The sequence below is a fragment of the Cricetulus griseus genome (genome assembly GCF_003668045.3).
Source record: "Cricetulus griseus strain 17A/GY chromosome 1 unlocalized genomic scaffold, alternate assembly CriGri-PICRH-1.0 chr1_1, whole genome shotgun sequence".
Taxonomy (NCBI): Eukaryota; Metazoa; Chordata; class Mammalia; order Rodentia; family Cricetidae; genus Cricetulus; species Cricetulus griseus.
Genome location: NW_023276807.1, coordinates 133,980,437 through 134,004,984, shown reverse-complemented (window position 1 = coordinate 134,004,984; position 24,548 = coordinate 133,980,437). Strand labels below are relative to the sequence as shown.

Here is a 24,548-nt window from a genome sequence, read left to right as displayed (position 1 = left end):
AGGGGTCATAACTGATTTGTGGCCAAATCTAGGAATGATAGCATCAAAAGGTATGCATGAGCATAAAGTTTTGAGAGAGGTAACTCCCTCTGGGAGAGGCGTGGACTGGGGTTTTCATATAGGTTCACTTGCCTCAGCTCCTGTTTGACCATGTAGGGCACATAGATTTCCCCTCGTGCCTTTACTGCTTCCAGTCTTGTGTGGCCTTGAGAACCTTGAAAAGTCATATGAAGGACTTTGCTGTTGTTCTGAAGGAGCAGAAAAGTAGCACACTCCTCATGTGTGTCAGGAACTCTGACACAATCAGCAGGAAGAGGCAGAGTGATAGAGAGAACCCAGGTGGAATTTACAGGCCTGTGGAACAACCCCACGGGCAGCTAAGCATTGGAAATGGCTCCAGCAAGATGGCTGAGAATGTAGGATGGCTTTTAAAGGAAAACAGGTCATTAAGAAAATGAAGTTACCTGATAGAGGGTGGGCTAAGAACCACATAGGAGAGCTACATAGGAGGGCCACACAGAGGCAAGGTAATGCCACCAATGGATAGAGCAGTATAGCAGTCCCGTGGGAGGCAGCAGATGTACCTTTGTGTCTCAGGGTGTAGGTTTAAGCTATGAGAAGGATGGAAAGCAGTCAGGGTTAGAGTGACAGGAAATATTGAGGAAGTGTGAGCACCTGTGGGAGAGTCACACGTGTGCCCTAGAGAAAAGGATGGAGAAGCTGGAACTGGAGAGATGCAGCCAGACTCAGGAAAGAGAGCAAAAGGAGAATGGAATTGATGAGTTTTGTAGATGACAGGAAGGAAATGACAGTGAGGCAAGGAATAGAAAAACGTTGTGACAGGCTTCAGTGTGGGCCTTCCCTGAGGACATTCGGAAGGGCAGACAGAGATAGGGAGGATAGGACCCTTCTTCCTACAGGCCTCGGGGAGGACAGGACACAGGATGCAGGAAATGTCTGAAAAAGGAAGGAGGCTCAAGATACCTGAGCAGGGTCCCTTGATGCTAGACTTCCAACTTATGATTAGCATCTTCTGTTAGTAACAGTAGCAAGAATACCTTATTCCTTATTAAAGTCTGCAATATGCCTCCTCTATCCACTGTCCCAAGGATTCAAAATTAATATGCCAAACCAGATAAAAGCTACACAGATGAGGCCCTCTTGGGCAACAAAATAAAAATACAACTGTTTCATAAAGCTAGTTAAATACATAGTATCAGAGGGTAACTGTGTTTTATAGAAATGAGTGTTTAAATGGGAAATCCACTCATTTTAACAAAAGCAACCCTGAGATACAAGAGGAGCCCTCATCTTTATAGCATCACACTAAATCAATCTCCCATGAGCTATAATCAAGGCACACAGTGAAGGAACAGGCAAAGGTTTTTAATATCCATGGAATATACTGTCTCAAGAGGAGAATCCCAGACATATCTTTAAATATGATGTGACTACTCCTAGCAAGGAGAGCTGTACTGGAAAATGGGAGCCCACCCAGAAGTTTCCAAAGGGGACTTCAGAGAGGTGACATGAACTAGATCACCCTAAGGGTGGTCGGTCAAATCAGGCTTCTCTCTGAAGAGGGAAGGATAGAAAAGAATGACACTGGGAGGTGGGAAAAGTGAGATAAAGGGGGAGGAAATGAGACTAGGCAGGCTGTTGAAACGAATATGGATTGTATCCTGCTGGGGAAGGAACCAATAAACTTCTAACTGGGAGGATGCCTCATCAGTATCCAGGCTACTTCCCCAGCCAATAGTTCAACAGACACCATGCTTGCTTTCAGGTAATGCCTACAAGATCTAAGGCCAGTGCTTTCTTATTCCTGCCTTTACAACCCCTAGAGACCAGCTTTGAAGTTCTGAAAACTAATTACTAGTATTGGCTTTTTAAGACTCAAATGAAAGAGTCTTAGAAAAGACTCAAATGGCCTGAGGGTTGTCACCAGTGTGTGAAAAGGTTCCCAAAGGCACAGAGTGTTTACTGGTGACTTCTATTTGGTCTGATGTGTATGTAGCAGCTAAGCCTGGAGCTTTAAGGAAACCTGTAGTCAGACCATGGGAGGCATCCTGGAGGTGCCCCACAAAGCTGGTGCAGGGGTACACATTGTCATCAGTTCACACCACCCTTCAGGGCAGTTAGAGTTTGCACTGGTGCTAGGATCTGCTCTCCAGTTTTAAGCCCTTGGCCTCACAATTGAGGCCTGCACAAAAGTTCCTCGATGAATAGAATCCCTTGGGAGTTTACATTTGCTATCTAACTCCCCTCACAGAAGAACCCCTTTCAACTGTGCAATGTGTGCAGGGAATTCTGGGAAATCAAAGTTTCCCATCATCCTATATTTCTAATGGTATCTGAATATCTCAGTGTTTGGGGGGGGGAGGAATACTTGGGATTGAAACTTTGGCCTCACACATACTAGGCCAAAGATCCACTCCTGATCTTTGTCCCCATGCCCAACACTGATGTGTTTAAAACTGATTTGGTTCTGATCCTAGAAGAGGTATACATTTTAACAAACAAACACATTTATGTGCCTTTGCTTGATTTAAGGTTATTGACTCAAAGGAAGGGTATTAGTTAAAACTGTCTTAGAAAATGGATGGAACTCAAAGAAACCATTCTGAGCGAGGTAACCTAATCACAAAAAGACAAACATGATATGTACTCACTGATAAGTGGATTTTAGACATAGAATAAGGAATTACCATCCTACAATCCACACTGTCAGAGAAACTAGTAAACAAGGAAGACCCTAAAAGAGACAAACTTTGTCCCCTGGAGAAGGGGAAAGGGTCACCATCCCCTGAGCAAATTGAGAACATGGGAAGAGGGGGGAGGAAGCTATGAGAGTGAGAAGGGAATAAAAGGAAGGATGCAGAGGTCATGAGGAAGCAGAAATTTTGAGTCAGGTGTAGATTAGGAGAAAGGACATATGATAGGTAGGATTTTAGTTGGGGGGTGGTAGGGGAGGAATGGAGGGAGAAGAGAGTTGGGATTGCCATGTAATTCAATCTTGTTTGTAATTCAAATATATAAAAAATAAAAAACTAAAAAAAATAGACTTTCAGTTTCTCAAATTGTCCCACCCAAATGCTTGTAAATTCCCAGTATGTGGGAGAGTATGGTTGTACTTTTGTTAATGTCTTAACTACACTGACTACACAGGGCTCCCTTGTATAACTCCCTTTTTCTAGGTCTCAAAACACAATTTTACACTTATCTTTACTTCCACAACATTGTCCAGTCATGATGAATTATTGACACCAAGTTGCTAGGCAGCAGGTATGAGGGACTCCATTGTGACACAGTTACCACAGGGAAGTGTGACCCATTCTGCAGCAGGCTACTCTTTGACCATGTTTGCAACAGTGGAAGAGAAGGAAAGTCTGAGTTTATTATCAAGCATCATTAGTTAATGCAGTTCATCACCAAGAATTGACTGGGTACCCAAAGGAATTAGAAATCTATCCCATTAACAATCAAATGGACAGGATGGCTTCATGGTAGTCAGATATACAAAAAATGTGGATGGCCTCATTAGATGCCACACTCCAAATGTTTTTTCCACTGTTGGATGAGATTTCCTGGGAAAAGTTGATCCTGACAAGGACTTTGTAGAGTATTAGTAATGTCATATTCTGTCTTTCAGTACTGACCTCCTCGCATCAAATCCTCTTTTTAACTTGGGGATCAAACTCAAAAGTCTGATGCATGATAGGCAAGTGCTCTACCAGTAAGATATGTTCCTAGTCACTTAAAAAACACCCCCAAATTCCTGAATTAGTTTCAGGCCATTCCCACTAAGGTTATAATCACAAGAGAAACCACATGGCAAAGAGAAAAATACTCAGGCTTTTGGTGTTAAGAGTTCAAAGCCAGATTTAAATTCTTTCTCAGCTGCTGCTTGGGATATCGAACTTGACTTATTCTGAGTTTTCATTTCCTCAACTGTAAGTGGGTATAGATAATGCAGCCCATCTGCTGACAGATTCCAAGCAATATATGCAAAGTATCCAATGTCTTGTCTCCAGCACTTAGAAATTAGAAGTTAACAACACCATCGATGGACCCAGTGATTTTGGTGCCAGCTGTCTTATATACATGGTTGATATTTTTCAATGGCTATATAGTTAACTTCTTTTGTCAGATATTTGTTCAAATTAATCCAATCAGATGAGACATAGTCTTTTGTCCCAGCATTCCATGACCTTGCTTATTGAATTCATTGCCTAGCGTATTACTTGAACTTCCTACTTAATAGATTAGTAGTGGCAGCCATGTTTCACACTGGATTGTGAGTGCAAGGGCAGGTGTTTTGTTCGCTGCTGCATTTCTAGTGCTTGGTGAACTCTTGATATTTGAGGAACAATATTAGCTATTGAGAAAAGACAACACTCAAGGCAATGCCAATGTGGTGCCTAGAACCAGTGGGGGGCTTTCACCTGCCTCTTACCCAAGGCACACTATAGAGTGTGAGGAGGCAGAAAGAATTCATTGCATGGATTAAGTTTTCACCACCTGCTCCCACACCTAAAATGCTTCACGACTTAAGCCCATCATGCAACACAGGGCAAATGTTTGAACATCCCATGAAAAGTGGGAGGAAATGCCTGCTAAATGAGCATCTCCAGGAGTGTGATGTTGCTCAAGTTCATGATGTTCAGTAGAAACCTGCTTTTTGAAATCTGTGGACCGTCTTGTTCAGGCAGCTGTGTCAACAGCTCACCAAACCCTCAACTGTCAATCAAAGGTCAATGACTAGAATTTTAATCAAACACAAGAGCTCTTAAATAGAACAGAGAGGCCTCCATTGTGAAAAAGTACAACACTGACAATACCTGGGATCCTGACTGCCAAACCTTTAACATCGATCAGAGCCTATGGTTGGAATGAACTTCATAAGAGAAAGGATATCATCCATACCTAATCCTGGGCACAATGTTTAGTGCTTGTAGCTACCTGATAAATATTTATTGAACAAATGAATGAACTTAGTTAATTCAATACATATTTCAAAGACCCTTTATAAAATCTGAAGGATGAGATACCAAAGACAATTGATTCAATAAGATGGATAAAAGTTGAACAATACACACATACACACATTTTGTGGGTTTCTTTTCCTTCTGAGCTTGACATGAGATAGAGGTCCAAGCATGTAACTCATTTGTTGGATGAACTAATGCAATATCAGCCCAAATTGACAATTAAGAAAAGCAAATGTAGGGTCTGAAGAAATGGTTAGTGGTAAAGAGCACTTGCTGTTCTTGCAGAGAACCAGAGTTCAACTTCCAGCACCCATGTGGTGGCTTCCAACCATCCAGAACTCCAGTTTCAGGGGATTAGATGCCCTCTTCTAACTTCTTCAGGCACCAGGCACACATGTGGTGTGCAGACATGAATATGAGAAAAACATTCATTCATATATACATATACATATACATATATATATATATATATATAGAGAGAGAGAGAGAGAGAGAAAAGTAAAATAATCCAGAGCATAAGAAATAAAGGTTTTCATGCACTAAAAACAAAACAAACAAAGAAACTAAACAAAATGAATGAGACCATATCTAGGAAAGAGATACACAGATCTGAGCACACATTTTAGAAAAAAAGTAAATCTTGACATAATGGTGAGTAGTACAGAAATGAAGTTGCATGGATACTAATGGAAGGAACTAAATAGTATAAGGACATGCCTGGGAGAGTCCATCAGAGAAAGAGAATTCCTGAAGCAATGCCTGGTTACCTCATTATTTTTTCCCTGAGCCTATCTATCTTAGACATATCAGTGATTGGCACTTGTTTATTGCTCTTGAGACCAAGGGCAATAACAGAAAAACCGAAATAGAATGATGGGAAACCTTTCCTATATAAAAAGAAATTAGTTTTTTTCCCCTTAGAGTTGGTTCTAAGGTTTAGTGATGAAGAAGAAGAAGAAGAAGAAGAAGAAGAAGAAGAAGAAGAAGAAGAAGAAGAAGAAGAAGAAGAAGAAGAAGAAGAAGAAAAGAAAAGAAAAAACACTTTGGCTTTATAGACATTGGAGTCCTCCATTGCAAAGCATAGGCTTTACTGAATTTGAGCTTGGAAACTAGTAACTGAGACAGTTTTTCCAGGCACAGGCTGCAGAACCTGCCCTGCTTTGCTCTGAAATTGCTGTCACTGAGAACTTGAAGCAGGGACAGTGGGCATTTTGTTTTTAACATTACCACACATTAAAACAATAGCACAAGAGTATAGTCAATATATAGTAAGTATTTGGTAAATTAAAAATAAAATCAAAGATACTAAAGCTGGTCACCAGGACCTAGATTCAAGAGCAAACTATTACAGAAACCATCAGGCTGCCGGGACTTCTGGTCTACCCTAGAATACTAAGCCAGCGGATCACTCTGCTTGCATCCCTATCATGCATAGTTAGCAAAGTTTCTTTAGATTTTCATTAGAAGACATTCCCAGCCCTGTGATCTGGCACCCAGGGCTTCTCAATTCTTGGTCCTTCCCTCCCTAGCTTCCTGTTCTCCTACTACATCCTACTCTGCTTTGAGCTTAGATCCTTGTACACAGTTTGCTCTGTGCTCTTCACGTTCTGCCATCTGCCTGATGAATTTTCTGTCCAAAAAATCAAAGTATTGCAACAAAACTTCTAAACTCTCATTTTCTCTATCCAAAAAACACTTTCTCCAAATTCCCAAGTAGGCTTCATTAATGTCCTTCTCTGTATTCCCACAGTACCTTGGCTACATCCTTCTCAATACCTGCTATTCTAAGTTGAAATGCTTGCCTCCCTCCACAGATAATTGGTTCTCCTAAGGTGGACAACTATGCCTTTCATGGCTAGAATATGAATTCACAGCAGTGGGCACTGTAGATGGTCACATAGTCTGAAACAGTGAGGACAAGTCAGCTGCTCTTGTCTAGAGTGATCCAGAAGTCTGAAACAGTGAGGACAAGTCAGCTGCTCTTGTCTAGAGTGATCCAGAGATCAGTGGTCATATTTCCCCAAAGGGGAGATCCTTATGATGCCAGAACACTGATGACAAATGGCATTGATGATTACTTTACAGCCCTCATAATAATCACATAAACTCCTTCCAGACTTTGAAAACGAGAATCCTTCCATTTTAAAAAAATAACTCAGCTCAGCACTAGTGTAATTTCCTAAGTGGATAATTTTACAAGTTACTCCCAGGAGCCCTGAACTTTCTCAATTTTTAAGCTGGTCCTACCTCTGCTTACATCAAACTTTCAAACAATTATAATTAAATAATGGCATCAAATGAAGAGCCTTACAGAAAGCAAACAAATTAAACAAATATTTTTAAAAGCCATTTTTTATCCAGGCTCCTGAGAAAAAGAAGACACTAACAGAGAACAAGATCAGTGTCTAGGATGAGCAGGCATGGGGGTGGCTGGGATATTTTGTGACACAAAATTTATGTTTACAATTTGATAGGTTAGTTGGGGGCAGCCTCAGAGAGGGGCAAAGAAAAATCAGATTCTAAGAGAATAGCAGTCATCTGCTTCATGAGCAAAATGGTATAGATTATAAACTCCTGGGCACTGGGCCTATGATTACAGGTTTCTAGAACATTCTTTCTTCCTCTCACAATGATCCTTATGCAGGTTTAGCAGGTGCCATGTTTTAGAGATCAGTGGGTAGGGACATAGAGAAGGAGCCACAGAGACTGAATCACACAACAGAAGTGTCACCTTGCTCACACCACAGCAAGTACCTTCTCCACCACTATGGGACCTTACAAATTTCCTTAAAAGACCAAATAACACGTAATTTTGCCCTCGAGGGCCCCATGTTTCCTGTCATAACTGCTCATCTCCAACATTACGGAAGGAATGTAATCAGGATATTGCATAAATGCAGGAACATGGCCGATTCCAGTGTTTACAGATAAAAATTAAAATTCCACTTCATTTCCACATGCCACACAATATTCTTCTCCTACTATTCCCTCAACCTTTTAAAGGCATAAAATACAGTCCTAACCCAGGCCATGGCTTAGGCAGTGCTTAACAGTTCCCTGCTCCGTTCTACACAAATGCTCGTTTGATCTCATATTTGTGTTTTTCTACAGCCAAATGCCAGAAAAATAGCCCATTACTGGAAGATTCTCGGTATTTGACCATTTTGATGGTAAACTTAACTTTCATTTCATAAAGCAAAAAGCTATAAAAAGAAACATCTATCTTACAAGACTTATTTTCTTTCTAGCCATTTTCTATGGAGGTTTTGAGGCCTAGGTACCATTCTGCTTGGTTGGTTGGTTTTTCTTCATGAGTTAGGGATTTTTTAAAATTATTATTAATTATTTTTTTCATTTATTTTACATACTGACTACAGTTTCCCCTCCCTCCTCTCCTGTTCCCTGCACCCCACCCCAACCCCCATCTACCTTCCTCCCTATCCATTCCTCCTCTGTTATGTCCGTTGAGAAAGGGGCAGGCCTCCCATGGGTGTGAACAAAGCAAGGCACAAGTTGAGGCAGGACCAAGCTCCTCCCCCTGTCAAGGTTGGGCAAAGTAATCCAGTATAGGGTTTGGGGAACAGGTTCCCAAAAGACAGCTAAGCATCAGGGACAGGTCATGATCTCACTGCTAGGAGCCTCACAGTCAGACCAAACTACACAACTGACACATACATGTAGAGTGCGTAGGTTGGTCCCATGCAGACTCCCTAAGTCCAGAGTCCATGAGCTCCCACCAGCACAGGCCAACTGTCTCTGTGGGTTCCCCTGACCTTGACCCTCCACCCTGGCTCACACAACCCCTACTTCCTCTCTTCAGCAGGACTCCTGGAGCTTGGCCCAGTGCTTGCCCATGGATCTTTGCATCTGTTGAGCACTATTTTGAATGGTCTCTAATGAGTTTGGCAATATAAGCCAAGGATGTAAGAAATGTCCATGATTATGAAAAGTCAGTGAAACCCACAGAGTCTATAGAGTTGAGAGGCACGAAAGACACAGAGCATTGCTTGTGGACCATCTGTTCTCTTGTCGAGTTGAGCAGCTGTCCTAACAATGACTTCCAAAATTTCCCATCCTCAATGACACTAGTCTCCTTCCTAGCACAGAGACAGAGAGATGGGAGAAACATTGGAATCAGAGTTCATCTTCTATATGTGTACCTATAGTAGGATTTCTTTTATGGCTAGCTTTCTTTTCCATGAAAAATTGGTGTGACTCTCATGAACATTGAAACTTACATAATGGAAATCATATTTTCCATGCGCTAGGAAGCTAAAGTCAAGTTTCCATCCCAATTATAGAAACTATATATTTATCTTTTAGTTATATCGATACCTTCCATGGTCAAAGCTTTTATTTTTTCCCAACTATATTAATATATTTTTATAAGCTTTTGTTAGAACAAAAGTGAGATATTAATTAACTCGTTAATCTTAGTAGCCTGGTCTTTTGTTCAAACACACACACAAAAACAAGCATGTTAGTAACACATACATAAAAGTATGTTAGTTACATGATCATATCAAGATGAGCCAAACAAAGGCTTTCTTTCAAACATCCTCTTTCTCGAGTCTTCCACATCTCCATATGTTTCTGTTCTTCATCTGGCTGTTAGCATTTTGTTGCCATGGCACTTATTATTTACACAAACAATAAGCAAGGGAAGAATTTCTGCCCATTTCCTGACAACTATTACTTAGAATTTCAGGCCAAGTGCTTGGGAGTCCAACTCTGTACACCAGAGATGGTGAGGCAAGATAAGCATAAGCCGTTTAGTCTGCATTTTGAAAATGGAAGACTTATTTTTTAAATGCCTAGAAGAATGAAATAAGCTAACAGTATCAGGTGATTTTCATATCCATCTTGCCAGCTGGTATTAATTGGGCATATAACATAATATAAAATGAGCCAATCAGATTGTGCATCACATTTTGACTCTTACCTTCTTATAAACAGGAAACAGATATTTTTATTGGCTTTTTAGGTATGTGTGTGTGTGTGTGTGTGTGTGTGTGTGTGTGTGTGCGCGCGCGTGCGTTTTATACACATGTATGTCTATGGTATGTACACATGTGAGCTCCCACTCATGGACATGCGTGCAGAGACCAGAGGAGGATATTGAGGATTTCTTCCTCTATTGTTTTTTGACTTACTCCCTTGAGTCAAGGTCTCTCACGGAACCAAAAGCTTCCCATTTGAGCTAGGCATGTCGGCCAGTAAGTTCCAAGGACCTGCCTGTCTCTATTCCCCAACCACAAGCTTGCATAGCAAGTGCTTACCCACTGCACTATCCTCAACCCAGGAAACAGACTGTAGACATAAGAGGATAATACAGAGAATGGAAGGAATGCTCTACAGGAGGCTATGTGAAGCTGTTGTGTCTTGTTCTATGGTCCACAGTAAAGTTTCAATTTTGTTTGGAAACTAAGACAAATCAGAAAATATATTATCCTGCAGTATCTTCCCAAATAAAACACATCTACACTCAACAGGGTGTTTATTATACAGTGGTTTCTGTCTGTAAAAAAAAAAATGTTTAAAAAGCTTTCAAAATGCACAATAATGTAGGTTTTCCCTAGTTCACAATGGTAAGTAGGAGAGCAGAAAGAAGTGCATTTCGGTATTGACCAGAGTGGGAAGAGCCACCACAGAACTAGCTACTGGTCAAACTGTTTACTGCTCCTAAACTGTTTTTTTTTTAACTATATAAGATGTGGGTTCTACACTCCTCAAGATTGCTAAGAAAACAAACAAACAACAACAACAAAAACCAACCAAACAATCCAGGGGAAGAGGGCAGTGCTTAGAATGTGGCAAAATAAAAGTGAGAAGATGGTTGGAGAGATGGCTCAGCAGTTAAGAGTACTGGCTGCTCTTCCAGAGGACCCAGGTTCAATTCCGAACACCCATGTGGTGGCTCACAATGGTCTCTTAACTTCAGGCCCAGGTACCGGGCATGTATGTGGTATATATACATACACATATATGCAGACAAACACCCACACACATAAAATAAAAATAATTGAAAAAACTTTTTCAAAATTAATAAACAGGAGAAGGACAGGATGCCAGACTGTAGGGTTCCATCTGTCACTCAGTGTCTATGAGCAAGGACCTCCCAGCCTCAGGTGTCAGTGTCCTGTGAAACACAGCCACTCCTCTCATCTACCACTTGGGATTACTATGAAGAATAAACAACAGACACAAAATGCTTAGCACATAATCAGCTTGTAACACATATTTAACTGTCATTAACAATGTCTGACACATGGGAAGCGTTCAGCTGAGGTAACCATCACTAATAGCATGGACCCCAGTAAGAGGACTAGGGTCCCAAGTCTCACGGGTATAAAGCTCTCTGGCACCATTCATTATTCTTTCTTTCCACAAATAGAAAAATTTATGCCCTCCTGTGCTGGAGGCAGAGCCTGGTCTGTAACACATGGCTTCGGGCTTCTGGTCCTCCATGCTTGGCTAGAAACCACACTGCATTCCTGGTCCTTCTGTCTCCAGGAATGGTGGGGTCATTATGGAAACCAGTTCCCCATGATCATGCTCATAAAGGAAAAAAACTGGAAAAAGACTTAAACATAGGGTCAGGCACAGGCTGCCACTGGTTACAAGGCACAACTCAACATTGTGCTTGGTCCACAGAATGTGTATCTGCAAGACATCAATATTTAATTTTTTGTGAAACTGGCCAAAGGTCTATAAATTAAAAATATAACCATAGGAAATCAGAATGACTTTGGGGAATTAAAGACTGATAAATTATACTTTTGGACAGGGCCAGGGCATGGAATCATTAATCACATAAAGACCCTGATTTTTATTTTTAGTATGAGGAAATTTACTAGGGTCTTCAGAGTTTTTTTGGGGTAGTGACAAGAAATTTCTCAAACAGGATTCTCAAAAAAAAACAGTATTGTGATCATTGCTAAAATATTTTAAATGGAAATATTATTCCAAGTGTTTAGTTCAGTACACACTTCAAATGCCAAAAAAAAAAAACCAAGAAGGCAAGTGGCTGATCACAAGCATTGTGTGAGTTTATGGTTTATAACACAAACCTCAAATAGAAGGTAGCCATAAATAGGAGAACCGTGGTCTTATAAGTGGCCAAAGTCCAGGTTACCATTCATTGAGGGTTCATTAGGGCTGGACAGCACACTGAGTGGACCTATGTGCCTTTGTTCTTCACAAATGAACTGTGGTGGTTTGAAAGAATATGGCTCCCAAAGGAGTGACGCTATTAGAAGGTGTGGGCTTCTTGGAAGAAGTGTGTCACTGTGTGGGTGGACTCTGAGGTCTCTTTTGCTCTAGCTTTCACTCAGTGTGACCGTCAGTAGACTTCCTGATGCCTGTAAGACTTAGCACTCTCAGCTCCAGCACCACATCTGCCTGTATGCCTCCATGCTCCCCGTCATGATGATAATGGACTGAACCTCTGAAACTATAAGAGAAACACCCTAATTAAATGTTTTCTATATTAGAGAAATGTTTTCTATATAAGGTCATGGTGACTTTTCACAGACACACACAAACACACACACAAAAACTAAAGACAGATGCTATTGCAGTGCCATTTCACAGATATGGAAGCAGAAATGGATTCAGGGAAGGATGTGAGAGACATTAACACCTGCAGGAGAGCAGAGATTGTCACCACCTGCTTGGGAACACATCCCATGCCCCAGGCAAAAGTCTAGTTACTCTGTTCATATAGCTCAGTTAAATCCAGCCACAGCCTCATGAGGCTGGTGCTAAAGTTACTCCTCACTTTACTGAATAAGGTTAAAACAAGTTGACAATAGATTACCTAACAGAAGTAGCTCAGCAGGACGATGAGGCTCCATAACTAGCTCATTAGACAATAACAAGCAAAGGAGGACAAGTGTAATACGATCTCATTGTATGTGGAATCTGGAAAAGTCAAACTCACAAAGTACAGAGTAGCCTGGTAGTGAGCACGGACTAGTGAGGAGGACAGAACACAGTCGGGATGGTGCCAGTCAGAGGGCACAAGGGTTCATTTAGACTGGAGGAGCTCCCGCATGGCATGACAATGTCTGTGACTAACCATAATACATGCTAAGTCAGTTCCAAAAGTCCCCACCTCAAAATGGCAAGTGTGTGAGGTGATGTGCAGACTAATTCATCTGGCAGTCATCCTTCATCATAATATCTCACCATACCCCACAAATACCTACAATTATCTGTTTCCCAAAACTAATTGGAAAAAGAACAGTACGAAACAGCAAGTGTGAAGAAAGTCCCCATTTGCAAACCTTTAACTCTTCAGTAGTGAAGACCCAAGCTAATGGGGTGATCTCTAGGATGGGAGTGGGGAAGGAGCTGCCTTCGTAGTTGCTGAGGAACAAAACATGGAGCTGAGCTAGTGGCATCTAGAACTGAATTCAGAAGGTGGTATTTGCTAATCTGTGTCACAGCTCATGCCAACACAGGGCTGTGATTTATCACAGCGGAAGCAATATGTTCACTATGTGGAACAACATGCTAAGTGGGACAGTAAATCAGGGAAGAAAAGGGAGGTTTATGTGCCCAAGAGACCCAGGATTAGGGAATGAGTGAGGGGGCTAAAGAGAAGAGGAAAGTGGAGATTGAAAAAAAACAAAACAAAACAGAAATACATCAATTCCATTCCACAGGCAAACAAGGATAACACAATACAAGTAGGCTCATGGGGATTTGTCCTCATTAAAAAACATAGTTACTGGGATTGAGGTGGCTCAGTCATGTACTACATGATGCATAAACATGAGGACCAGTGTTCTATCCTCCAGAGCATACATTTTAAAAAATGGGTGCTGCAGCACATACCTATAATCCCAGTCCTGGGGAACCAGAGACAGCAGGTTCCCTGAGGATTTCGAGCAAGCAAGACTAGCTGATTTGGCAAGCTCCAGGATCAGTGAGAGATCCTGCCTCAAAAAAAGTAAGGTAGACTGAGATATACACTCATTGTCAGCTTGTGCCCTCTACACACATGCACTTGCCCATGTGCATCTGCATATATACGTGTGTGTTCATCCCTGTGTGCACATACAAACAATAGATGGATGAGGGTTCCTTCTACATGGAAGGCAGTCTGTGACAGAATCTGGACCATCTTGAAGGATAAACAGGAAAGGCAGGCAGGAGCAATAAGTCATTTTTTAAATTGTTAATATTTCATGTTTTCAAACTGAACCTACTTAACCTGAACCATGTCCCCAAACATCTAAAACACCAAATAAACATAAGGTGCAACGAATGTACATTACTAAATATATTTTTCTTCTGTTTAAAATATAAGCTCTCTGTTCACCTAACTTTGGAAAGTCAAATATTCACTCTAGTGAATTCTTTTCTGACCAAGCATGAGAGACTGTCACTCATTGGCTTAGTGACTAAATGGTCATGACATAGAATGATGGAGAACTCAACAACTACAAGTCAAGATAGAACAGTTTCTTCTCAAGACTGTATGGAAGCAAGTAGCCACTGGTCAAGGTCAAGACTGAGATTATAGACAGATAGAGTGGTAGCTACACTATCACTCCTGCTATGGCCTTCTCTCAAAGTTCTTTGTTTTCCATCCCTGATGATAACTGTCCATCACTTTCCATAGCTACTTTTTTCTCATGCTGACAAATAGGAAAAACAAAACAAAACAAAAAACTTACTCAACTTCTTTCTCATATAATATGTTCCCCACCATCCCCAGGAGATCCAGAGCTCAAAGGGCCCTGATGCTTTTATCAATGCCACTCAATGTCAAGGACAGGAAATAAAAATATTTTTCTTTTCTGACTCAAATACAATACCCCTTTGTGAAGCTGCTAAAAAACTAGAAATAGAAAATTTGAGAAATATTTCAGGTGAGAGATATTCATCAAAATATTCCATTCTGCTAAAAATATCTCTCAGCTTTTCTTAGCATTCCAACTTACACAGCACTGAACTTCAGTGTGATTAATCTGTTTCACTCTTGCAGTGGAGGGAACTCTGAGGTCACCACAAAGGCAATAGCAAGGAGCTGTCCTGTGGGACAGAAGTCCCTGTAGGCATGTGACAAGTCAGAGGGTTGTTTTCACAATGGAAACAGGACAGGTGGGCAAGGAAAGAGAGAATAATACAAATTACTGTATCCTCATTACCTGGCAACTGGAGTTTAGATCAAGGACCCAGGAGGTAACTTAGGCAAGTTGGAGAGTCCCTGAAGGCTAAGCCTATGACAGCAAAGTGCGGGTGTTCTCATCAGCTGCCCAGCACAGATAAATGAGGCCCTTAGTTTGGAAGCTTAACCGTGTTGATGTCAGTTGGGCTGACCTAGCAACTGGAGGTGAAACAGGACAACAGGAGGTGTGGAGTATCTAGAATGGGCTCAGGCACTAGAGCTCCAGTGAAGTAAAGACATGCACACAGATATATACATGGTGGAAACAGGGCTTTGGGGAACAGGGTGAACTTTGTAATGGAAAGCTAGGGAGCTGCAGGGCACCAGAGGCTCCTCCTGGCCTCCTTCCTTAAAGGCTTCTCCTCACCACACCAGTCCCTTGGGTCAGCCCTCCCCTCAACAGGAGAAAAGTAGATGACAGCCAAGTTTGCTTCAAGCCCTGCCAAGAAAAACTTTGCAGGGTTAAGAACACACACACAAATGCTTTAAATATCATGCTACTGTGGTTATTATTTTTTTCATAAGTTTTCAGGGCACATAGACACACGGGGAAAGATTGCTTTTATTCAAGGGGCTCAAGAATGTTCACAGTCTATCAAAGAGCTGCTATGTCCTTCAGTTCTTTCACCAGCTGTATCTGTTCTCCAGAGGGCTGGAGATTTATTTCAGAGTGGCTGATCTTTCAGTTGGCCCATTAGAACCCAAAGCATAGCATGTAAAGCCTCCAGCACAATTACAGATCTGTAGCTGAACAGGCTTGGGGGACATGGTGGGCAGTTGGGAAAACACTAGTTCACCGTGTTACTTGAACAGGAAAGTGTCGCCACAAGAGGAGACAAGGTTGAATTCCAGACAGAAATAGAAGTGTAAATATCTGAAGAAGGATGATTTCCACGATGGTGAGTTTGTTGAAATGCCCCACAAATCTATCATCCATACATGCAAAATAAAGGAGGGGTGACTAACCAGGACATATGAAATGTCAAAGTGAAAAAACTTAATCTCAAATGCATGCCACACACTTTCTAGAAAGGTGTAGACAGATACCTTTGTATTATCGTCATCATCATCATCATCATCACCATCGCAGCCTGATAGTCAAGATGCCAGGGTCCCAAATGGCAGCAATGATCTGAGACTAAGGGGCCTAACAGAGGACCTAAGATCTGGATGGGAGAATCAAGATGGTGACAACATACCTTAATGTGTTGTTCAATCAACCATGTTCATAAAGAAGATGCAATCATTATGAAGGAACCCATCAGCACGCTGTACCACACACTAGCTAGCCTTCATCCCAGTGCTCATGGAAAAGGAAAAGCTTCATTCTGAAGTGTTTAATTATTCTTTATCAATAAAAACTCAGGAATCTGATATCAGAGTTAAGAACCTGAATGATCAGAGAAACGGCAAAGAAGTGACCAGTGATCCCCTCTCTCTCCTTCATCCGTCCAAAAGGGGCAAGAATATTTACAAGCTCCTCCCTACTACTTCCTGTGCCTCTCTGCCTGGCCTCCATCCTCCAAAACCTCTATGACTAATTGTGATGAGCTAGTAGCTGGCTTCACCCTCTGAATCAAAGTCAACTTTATTGTCAGTCTCAGGAGTGTCAGAGTACAATCAAAATAACCTACAACACATCATTCAATTCAAGGAGAATAAAGAAGAACTGAGCTTTAGTTGTCATGTGTATCAAACATGTTGATTTCATGAAAAACCTGACTTTCTAGTTCAGATACAAAATACCATCTCTCCCTCCCCTGATAATGAGATTGATGACTAATTTATATGCCATCCTATAGCCTTCATCCAGCAGCTGGTGGAAGTAGAAGCAGACACCCACAGCTAAACCTTGAACTGAACTGGAATTCAGTTGCAGAGAAGGAAGACTGATGAACAAAGGTGTCCAGACCAGGCTGGTGAAACCCACAAAAACAGCTGCCATGAACAAGGGAGAGCTCTTGGTCCCCAGACTGATATCTGGGAAACCAGCATGGGACTGATCCAGACCCCCCTGAATGTGGGTGTCAGTGAGGAGACCTGAGAAATCTATGGGGCCCCTTGTAGTAGATCAGTACTTATCCCTAGCACAGGAATGGACTTTGTGAGCCCATCCCACATGGTGGGATACTCTCTGAGCCTAGACACAAGGGAGTGGGCCTAGGCCCTATCCCAAAAGATATCATAGACTCTGAAGACCCCCTATGGAAGGCCTCCCTGGGGAGCAGAAGGGGTATGGGATAGGTATGGGGTTAGTTGGGGGGGGGGGGGGGGAAGAAAGGGAGGGAGAGGGAACTGAGATTGACATGTAAAATAATCTTTCTAATTCAAATTTTAAAAAAAGAAAAAAGAAAAGAAAAGAAAAAACACTCTATAAGAGCTCAAAGAAGACCTCAATACATTTGAACATAATTCACCCTTTCCCTGCAGAATCACTATGGTGGCTGGGATCCTGCACTCATATCCTGAAAACTGGGGGTTGGGGTTACAGATGTCTTCAAGGTCCTCCCTCATTGCTGCTCAGTACAGTGAGGATCAGGTCTACATGTCTTCATACCACCCCACTTCTACTTTGGCCAAACCAACTGCACCCCTGAGTTTCCCCACAATTTCCCTCCCAATGAGGTTCCACCATTTGAGGGTAACAACAGATTCTGTACATTTGGCAGCAATGCCATTGCCTACAATATTGTTTGAGCAAGGAGGAGGAGTTGAGAAGTAATCCTTAGGCAGCAACTCACGTGGTGCAGTGGGTGAGCTTTGCCAATAGTAACATCATTCCTCCAGCCACCCAGGAACACCTGCGTGTTCACCCCCATGGGCATCATACACCATAACAAACAGACTACTGCAAATGCAAAGGGGGATGTGAGGTGAATTCTGGGACTGATGGACACACACTTGAAGATGAGGACTTTTCTGGTGGTAATACTATCACTGGCTGATATCACAGTTGTTGGCACCCTGCTGTGGTTCTAGAGACAGGTCATAGAGTCTTGTTAGACCTTACCCAATACCTAATAATGGCTCCTCACCTGCATTAACCAGCCCCAGTTCATGGCTGTCATGGGGGTGGGGATGAAAAAATGGCCCAATTGGACGCTAAGAAGTCTGCAGAGAGACAGCCTCAAAAGGATACCCCAAGGAAAGAAAGTGGTTCATGGGAAGAGAAGAAACCCCAGGTTGAGTGGAAAGAAGAAAAAGTGCAGCTTCCACAGTTCCTGAAGGGGAAATAGATGAATATGAGCAGGAAAAGGCTGCGAGCCCAAGACCAAGAACCCTGTCACTCACCTGCCCAAGAGTATCTTTGTGTTGGATGAGTTTAAGCATACGTGCTCCAATAAGGCCATCCTCTCTGTGGCTCTGCCCTATTTTGGGGAGCACTTTGATAAGGATGGCTGGTCCCTGTGGTAGGCTGAGTTCTGTTTCTCTGAAGAGCTTCCTCAGACCTTCATGAGTTGTAACCTCACCACAGGAATGTACCAGAGATTGGATACACTGGGGAAGAATGCCTTAGCTAGAGCTACTCTCTTTGGAACCAGCAACAACAGATCCATTTCTGGTGTTTGGGTCTACTGAAACGAAGAGCATGCCTCTTTTCTGAGTTTAGATTGGCAGGTGGACTTCCAGTTATGTACATGGTGGAAACTAGGTCCTAAAAGCCAGGAAACCTATACCCTGGTTTGAGAGTGCTTTTGTGGGACATTGAAACAAACACGTAATTCATATATTTTATATCTTTATATGTACATGCACAATTATAGGTCAACATATTTCTTTTGAAAGATAACATGTGCATGTTTAGAATCAAAACTAAATACCATTAGACATTCTGAGCCCCGAGGTGGACCACCTGTCCTGGGGACACTCCCTAGAGATGAAAGTGCTGGATCCATTGAAGGAATTGGCATCCAAATCTCTTAGACACAGTTCTATATGTTATCTTCTCCTTCACACACTTGGGCAATTAGCTTTCATCAAATCAAGATATCAATCACCCCAAAATCCCAAGCTGATGATAACAGAGGCTCAGTATTTCTCGAGAGTCAATGGCTCCCTTGGCCATTACACACGGTAATTGGTAATAGGTAATTCTTCAAGACTATTACAAGAAGCAGTTCATAATTTATTTAGCTCTGGTTTTCACCATGTGAGGATTCATCTTCAGAAGTACTGCATAGGTGGTTTTTCTTTCTTATTGTTAATACTTACACTGATGTAAGACGCTCCCACTATGGAAACATGCAGAGTAGTATCCCTCAAAGTGAGACAGGATGTGATGCCTGCAAAATGATGAGGTGGAGAAAGCCCTGTGTATGTTTATTTTAAGAGAACAGAAGATGAATTTATTTGAGGGAAGAGAACAGGGTCAACGTCAGAAAACAGCAGGGGTGTTTAAGGGGGAGGTGAGGGAAAGGAACAGCCAACTTTTCCTTCCTTTCTTCTCTCTGACCCCTTCTTTCCGTCCTCCCTTCCCATCCATTCCTTTCTTTCTCTCTCCCCTCTTACTATTTCCCACTTTTCTTTCTTACCATTCTACTCATATCACTTTTTCCTATAGGTATTTTTTCTTCCTAAAAGTTGATAGCAGATAAGTAGGTAGGTATATAGGTAGATGGGTGGGAGGGCAGATAATTTGAGCAGAGAAGCCCCTAGCATCAGTCCCATGTGTGTACAGGTAAACACACATCCATGAATATATATCTTAAGCTTATCCACGTTTTTAAGTGAAAATGTAGAAGCAGCAGTGTGGATAAAAATCAATACATTGGAAACTTCTAGGCTGGTTAGATAAAATTGAACCTGAACAAGGAAGTCAAAATAAAATTCTATCAAAAATGATTCCAGCAGAATCTGGGCTGGAGTGAAAATCCTAAGACATATAATGAGGGTAAAGTGACTCAACCAGAGCTGTGTTGTGGCCCAGAGATGTCAAGAAGAAGCCAGGGAAAGCAGAGCAATTCCAGGCCACTGCTCATTCCACAAATATGGCTGAGGTCAGGGTTTCAGTGGTCAGCCCAGGGTTCAGCCCTTGGAGAGGCAGGGAAACCACAGCAACTTTTCAAGATGTACTCTTTATGGTATTTGTAAGGACAGCCAACAACAGCCAGGGGGCTGTTTACCAATAGCATTCTCCAGCACCTCCCTCAGAAATGACTGTAGAAATCCCTGCCAAAACTTACATGGGAACCAAAGAGAAGAGACTGAATATAGCCATGTAAAACATGCCCCAGTCATTTCGTAACCTCCAGCTCCTTGCAGATGGCTGCTGTGGAAGAAATGACTACTTACAGAAAACAGAGCCCAGGAACCCATCCAGCTTCCAGAAAGAAAGCAGAGTGAAAATTAACCAGCACACTCTGAAATTCAGAGCTCTCCCATATCTAGGAATAAAACATTCACAAAGAAGGAGGGAATGGGGTCAAGGGCAAGTACAGGTCATTGTTGAAGGTGTTCAATGTCAAAAGGACAGGCCATACTAAAGTAGATGTTCTACAGATTGGAGAAGTCAGGTAAAACTTCGGACTTCTCACATACCCAAGAGATGTGAGGCTCTGGGCTCTGTAAGGAACCAAATACAAGCTCGATTACCAATGTAGTATCAAAAGCCATGGAGTCTGGCATTCATCAAGCCATCTGATCAAAGCTGGGCCTTAGGAGTCTTGGGACCCTTGGGACCAATTACCTAGGGCTCATCCTTATCTCTCCTGTGTATCGATTTTCAGAACAATTTGGTATGCTGCTCTATACATAGACAACCCTCCCTGCTTCACCTTACAGCTGCTTAGGAATGAGTACAGAAACATTGTCCTCCTAGATCTACTGGGCATTCCCTTCTAAAGCACCAGGAAAAGGGGCATGGAGCTGAGTTTCTTGGTCTGATTAGTTGCTGGCACCCTACAGTCTGATACACCCTTCGGAGTTTAGACAGCAGTATCTATTGGGATAAAACTTGAGATGGCTGGTTCCAACACTGACCACCTGACATCTGCTTTAGTACCTTGATGAAGCAGAAGTGCAGTCAGAATTCAGGAACGATGAGAAGGAATACACACACACACACACACACACACACACACACACACACACACACTCAATGCATGTACACTCACACATAAACACACACCACATTCTCTCTCTCTCTCTCAGACACACACACACACACACACACACACACACACACACACACACACACACACACACACACACTTAATCTTGAGAACCCAGATCTCAAAGGACTCCAAATTCATCTCATTGATCAATCCTCCTCTGTCACCTCTTCTTACTCCCTTACTCCTCTCCCCTTCCTCTTGTCTCTCCTTATTCTCTTCCTTTTACTTTCCTTTCTTCTTTTCCTGCTTTTGCAGAAAAACCAATAAGGCAGTTGTCAAGCCCATTTTACAGGCTTCAAATGATTAAGGAATCTGCTAGAATACACAGGCAAAACTTCAGGGTTTCAGATTAGGCCAACTGACTACAGAATGTCAGCTGCTAACAAAACATACCACTGCCTCTGAAAGATGGATTTTTAAGAAGTTTGGGGGTCATGGGGAATGGATTGTATTCGTTCAGCACATACCTATTGAATATCTACTGTCTTCCCAGGTGCTGAAAATGCCCAAGTGGCATGAGCTTTAGCCCTAAGTTGCCACACTCTCACTGCTTCTTTAGTCATGTCTTGTTATCCAGAACGGCTGCTGAATATGCTATTCAAGGGAGCCCAGAAAGCAATTCTTTTCCATGTCTTTAAAGGAAACAATCCCACTCCTTTAACATGTCTGAGGACTCTCTAAGAACCATTTGGTGGCATGCAAGATACTGGAGGGATAGCTAGGGACATGAAGGAACACCGGGAAATGTATAGCATGAAGTCAGGAGGGAGGAGAAAAAAGTATGGTACCCTTTGTGTGCCCTCCTTCCCAGTCAAATATGGAGGGAGGCCTGAAAGAGAGGTGTATTCTTGTCCCTTCTTTATCCAAGCTGGAAGACTTACAGCCATCCATAACACTCAACACACCTGCAGAGAATGCAAGTTGCAGAGTGTGGCTCATACCCTAGGCAGACTCCAAGGTCCCAGGCAGCAGCAGAAATTTGCAACCTCTGGTAGTCCCCACCTACACAGTGTGGAACAATTCCCTTCTCCCCTGGCTTCTGAATCAGCCCAGGCTGGAATGGTCCAGTGAGAACAGTTAGACTCAGGAGACATTTGGTTTACTCGGCACCATGAAGGATATCACAGTAGTTCAGAGAGAGAATAAAAACAAGGAGTTGGCAGAATAAAGGTGATAAAAATAGATTTTCCAACTCTATGAAGATGAATCATTTTGCCACGGGGATTCGTGAAGCTGTGTCAATTTGGTTTTTGATCCAGTCCCATAAATTTGATGATGGGATATTTCCTTCCCTTGATAAGCAGTGCCATGATGTCATCAGTGTTCGGACAGCTTTGACAGGATTTTATTAGAAGACTGCCCAGGAATAATCCCTGTCCTTTCTTTGCCTGCTATAAATATAGATTGTGATGGACAAGGACCAGTGGGTAAGGCTGGTTATTTAGCCCTTGAATCCAGAACCACTGCCTCTTCCTCCCTGCCCACCTTTCTCCCTGATTATTTCTCTCTTTGTTGCCAGGAGAGGAGATTTTCACAATGCAAAGGGGGCAATTGAGACAAGAGCACAGTGTGAGAGAGGTCCTAGTGAGAGGTACCTCCTAGGTATGTAGTCACACCTCTATGACACCAGGTGCTGTCAGGAATGACGTTGTGAGGGCATCAGTCTTCAAAATACTGCAGGGTTGCTTCTCATTCACGAAATTCTTAACCTCCTCTTGAGCTTGACAAATTAATATGTGCCTTTAGCTATATACCCATAAAGGAAAAGACAATATTCTGCTTAGTAGATAAAGCCTATTTAAAACAACTGGTGGGAGGGGAAGGGGGCAAAAAGTAAAAATCCGTATCAAGGGCTAAGTGATAGGAAATTGATCTTGGGATTACTTTAGCCTTAGTCATAAAGAGTAATGTTTTAAACTAAACATAAAAACCGACATAGCCTCCTTCCTTCTCCCCTGAACACACATCACATATGCTTTGCAATAAGGGATCTTACTCACCCCAGCATGTCCTCATATTCTGCCTTGAGCTCCAGCAGACCCCCACACACAGGGAGATGGGAGGTGCAGCTCCCGTCCAGGGAGCCTCTCACAGCAGCCCAGATGCCCCTACATTCTCTTGCCCAGCAAAATCCTCACCACCGCAGGGCCATGCTTGAGCAGAGCAGGCTGCAAGAGCTGAAATGCTGAGGCAGGGAAAGAGAATGAAGTGCTAGAGAGCTGATTGCCACACCTATTGGGAAGGGAGGCGGGATCCTGCTCCCTCAGAGCAACAGGGGGAATGTCCCTGGAGCTCCAGAGACCCAGACACATTTCTGCAAGACAACATGGCGACAGTCTCCAACACACAGTAGGCTTGCAATACTTCCAACACACAGTAGGCTTGCAATACTGTCAGCCATTCTGGAACTGGACAGAAAGAAGTGTGTCTCAGGGCACAAGGCTCGAGTTCCAACTCTGAGACAAACCAGCTGTGGGGTCCTGAGCCAGTTACCACCTTCTGCATGTCAGTTTCCCCATTTCTAAAAGAGTAGAGTTGTTAAACAGTTAGATGGCTCCTAGTCCTGCATCCATGAAAGTAAACAGAAGCCTAGTAAGTAATAAGCACTGCTATGGTTTACTGAAAACATACTACATACCATCCACCATCATCTTATACATTTAATGTGTGTCAGTTTGCTTGGTCCCACAATGCCGAGAGGAGATTTATTAGCTCCATTTTATAGATGAGGAAACTATCACACGAGCTCTGTGAATCCCCATGAACATAAAAGATCATCATATCCATTCAGTGTTTTGAATTTAAATGGAGGCATTTAATCTCTGTGCTTGAAACTGAGATGACATCTGAGAGTGGAATCCAGCGCTGTTGGGTGATTAATGTGTTTACAGTCTCTGCTGGTGTAATTCTGAGATACCAGTATTTATGGTTATAGTCGCTCATGCTACTGCAGAATCCATTTTCCACCTGTTGTTTTTTATTAAAACTCCATAAAGGGCATGAAATATTTCTTTGTGCAGATTCTAAAAACAGGGTCCTGAAATATGTGAGCAGAAATACCATGCATGGATTTACTGTTTGGAATTTTCAGGTGCCATAAAACACAGTGTTTACAACCAATCCATCACTTATAAAAGTTTATTAGATTGATAGGCCAGCAGACTCTCTGGTATCCTGCCATTTATTGACACTAATATATCATCGGGTAGGCTGGCTTGTAACATTTATTAATAACTTCTGTGTTTCCTGGACCTTTCACTGTTT

General features: G+C 42.3%; 1 protein-coding gene and 1 pseudogene across 1 annotated transcript in view; one reads left to right on the top strand and one right to left on the bottom strand.

Annotated features, from left to right (window-relative positions):
* Limch1 (LIM and calponin homology domains 1) overlaps positions 1 to 24,548 on the bottom strand; it is a 314,380-nt gene that overhangs the window by 123,732 nt on the left and 166,100 nt on the right. The gene's annotated exons all lie outside the window — the stretch shown is intronic.
* Positions 17,609 to 18,858, top strand: LOC103161331 (annotated as a pseudogene).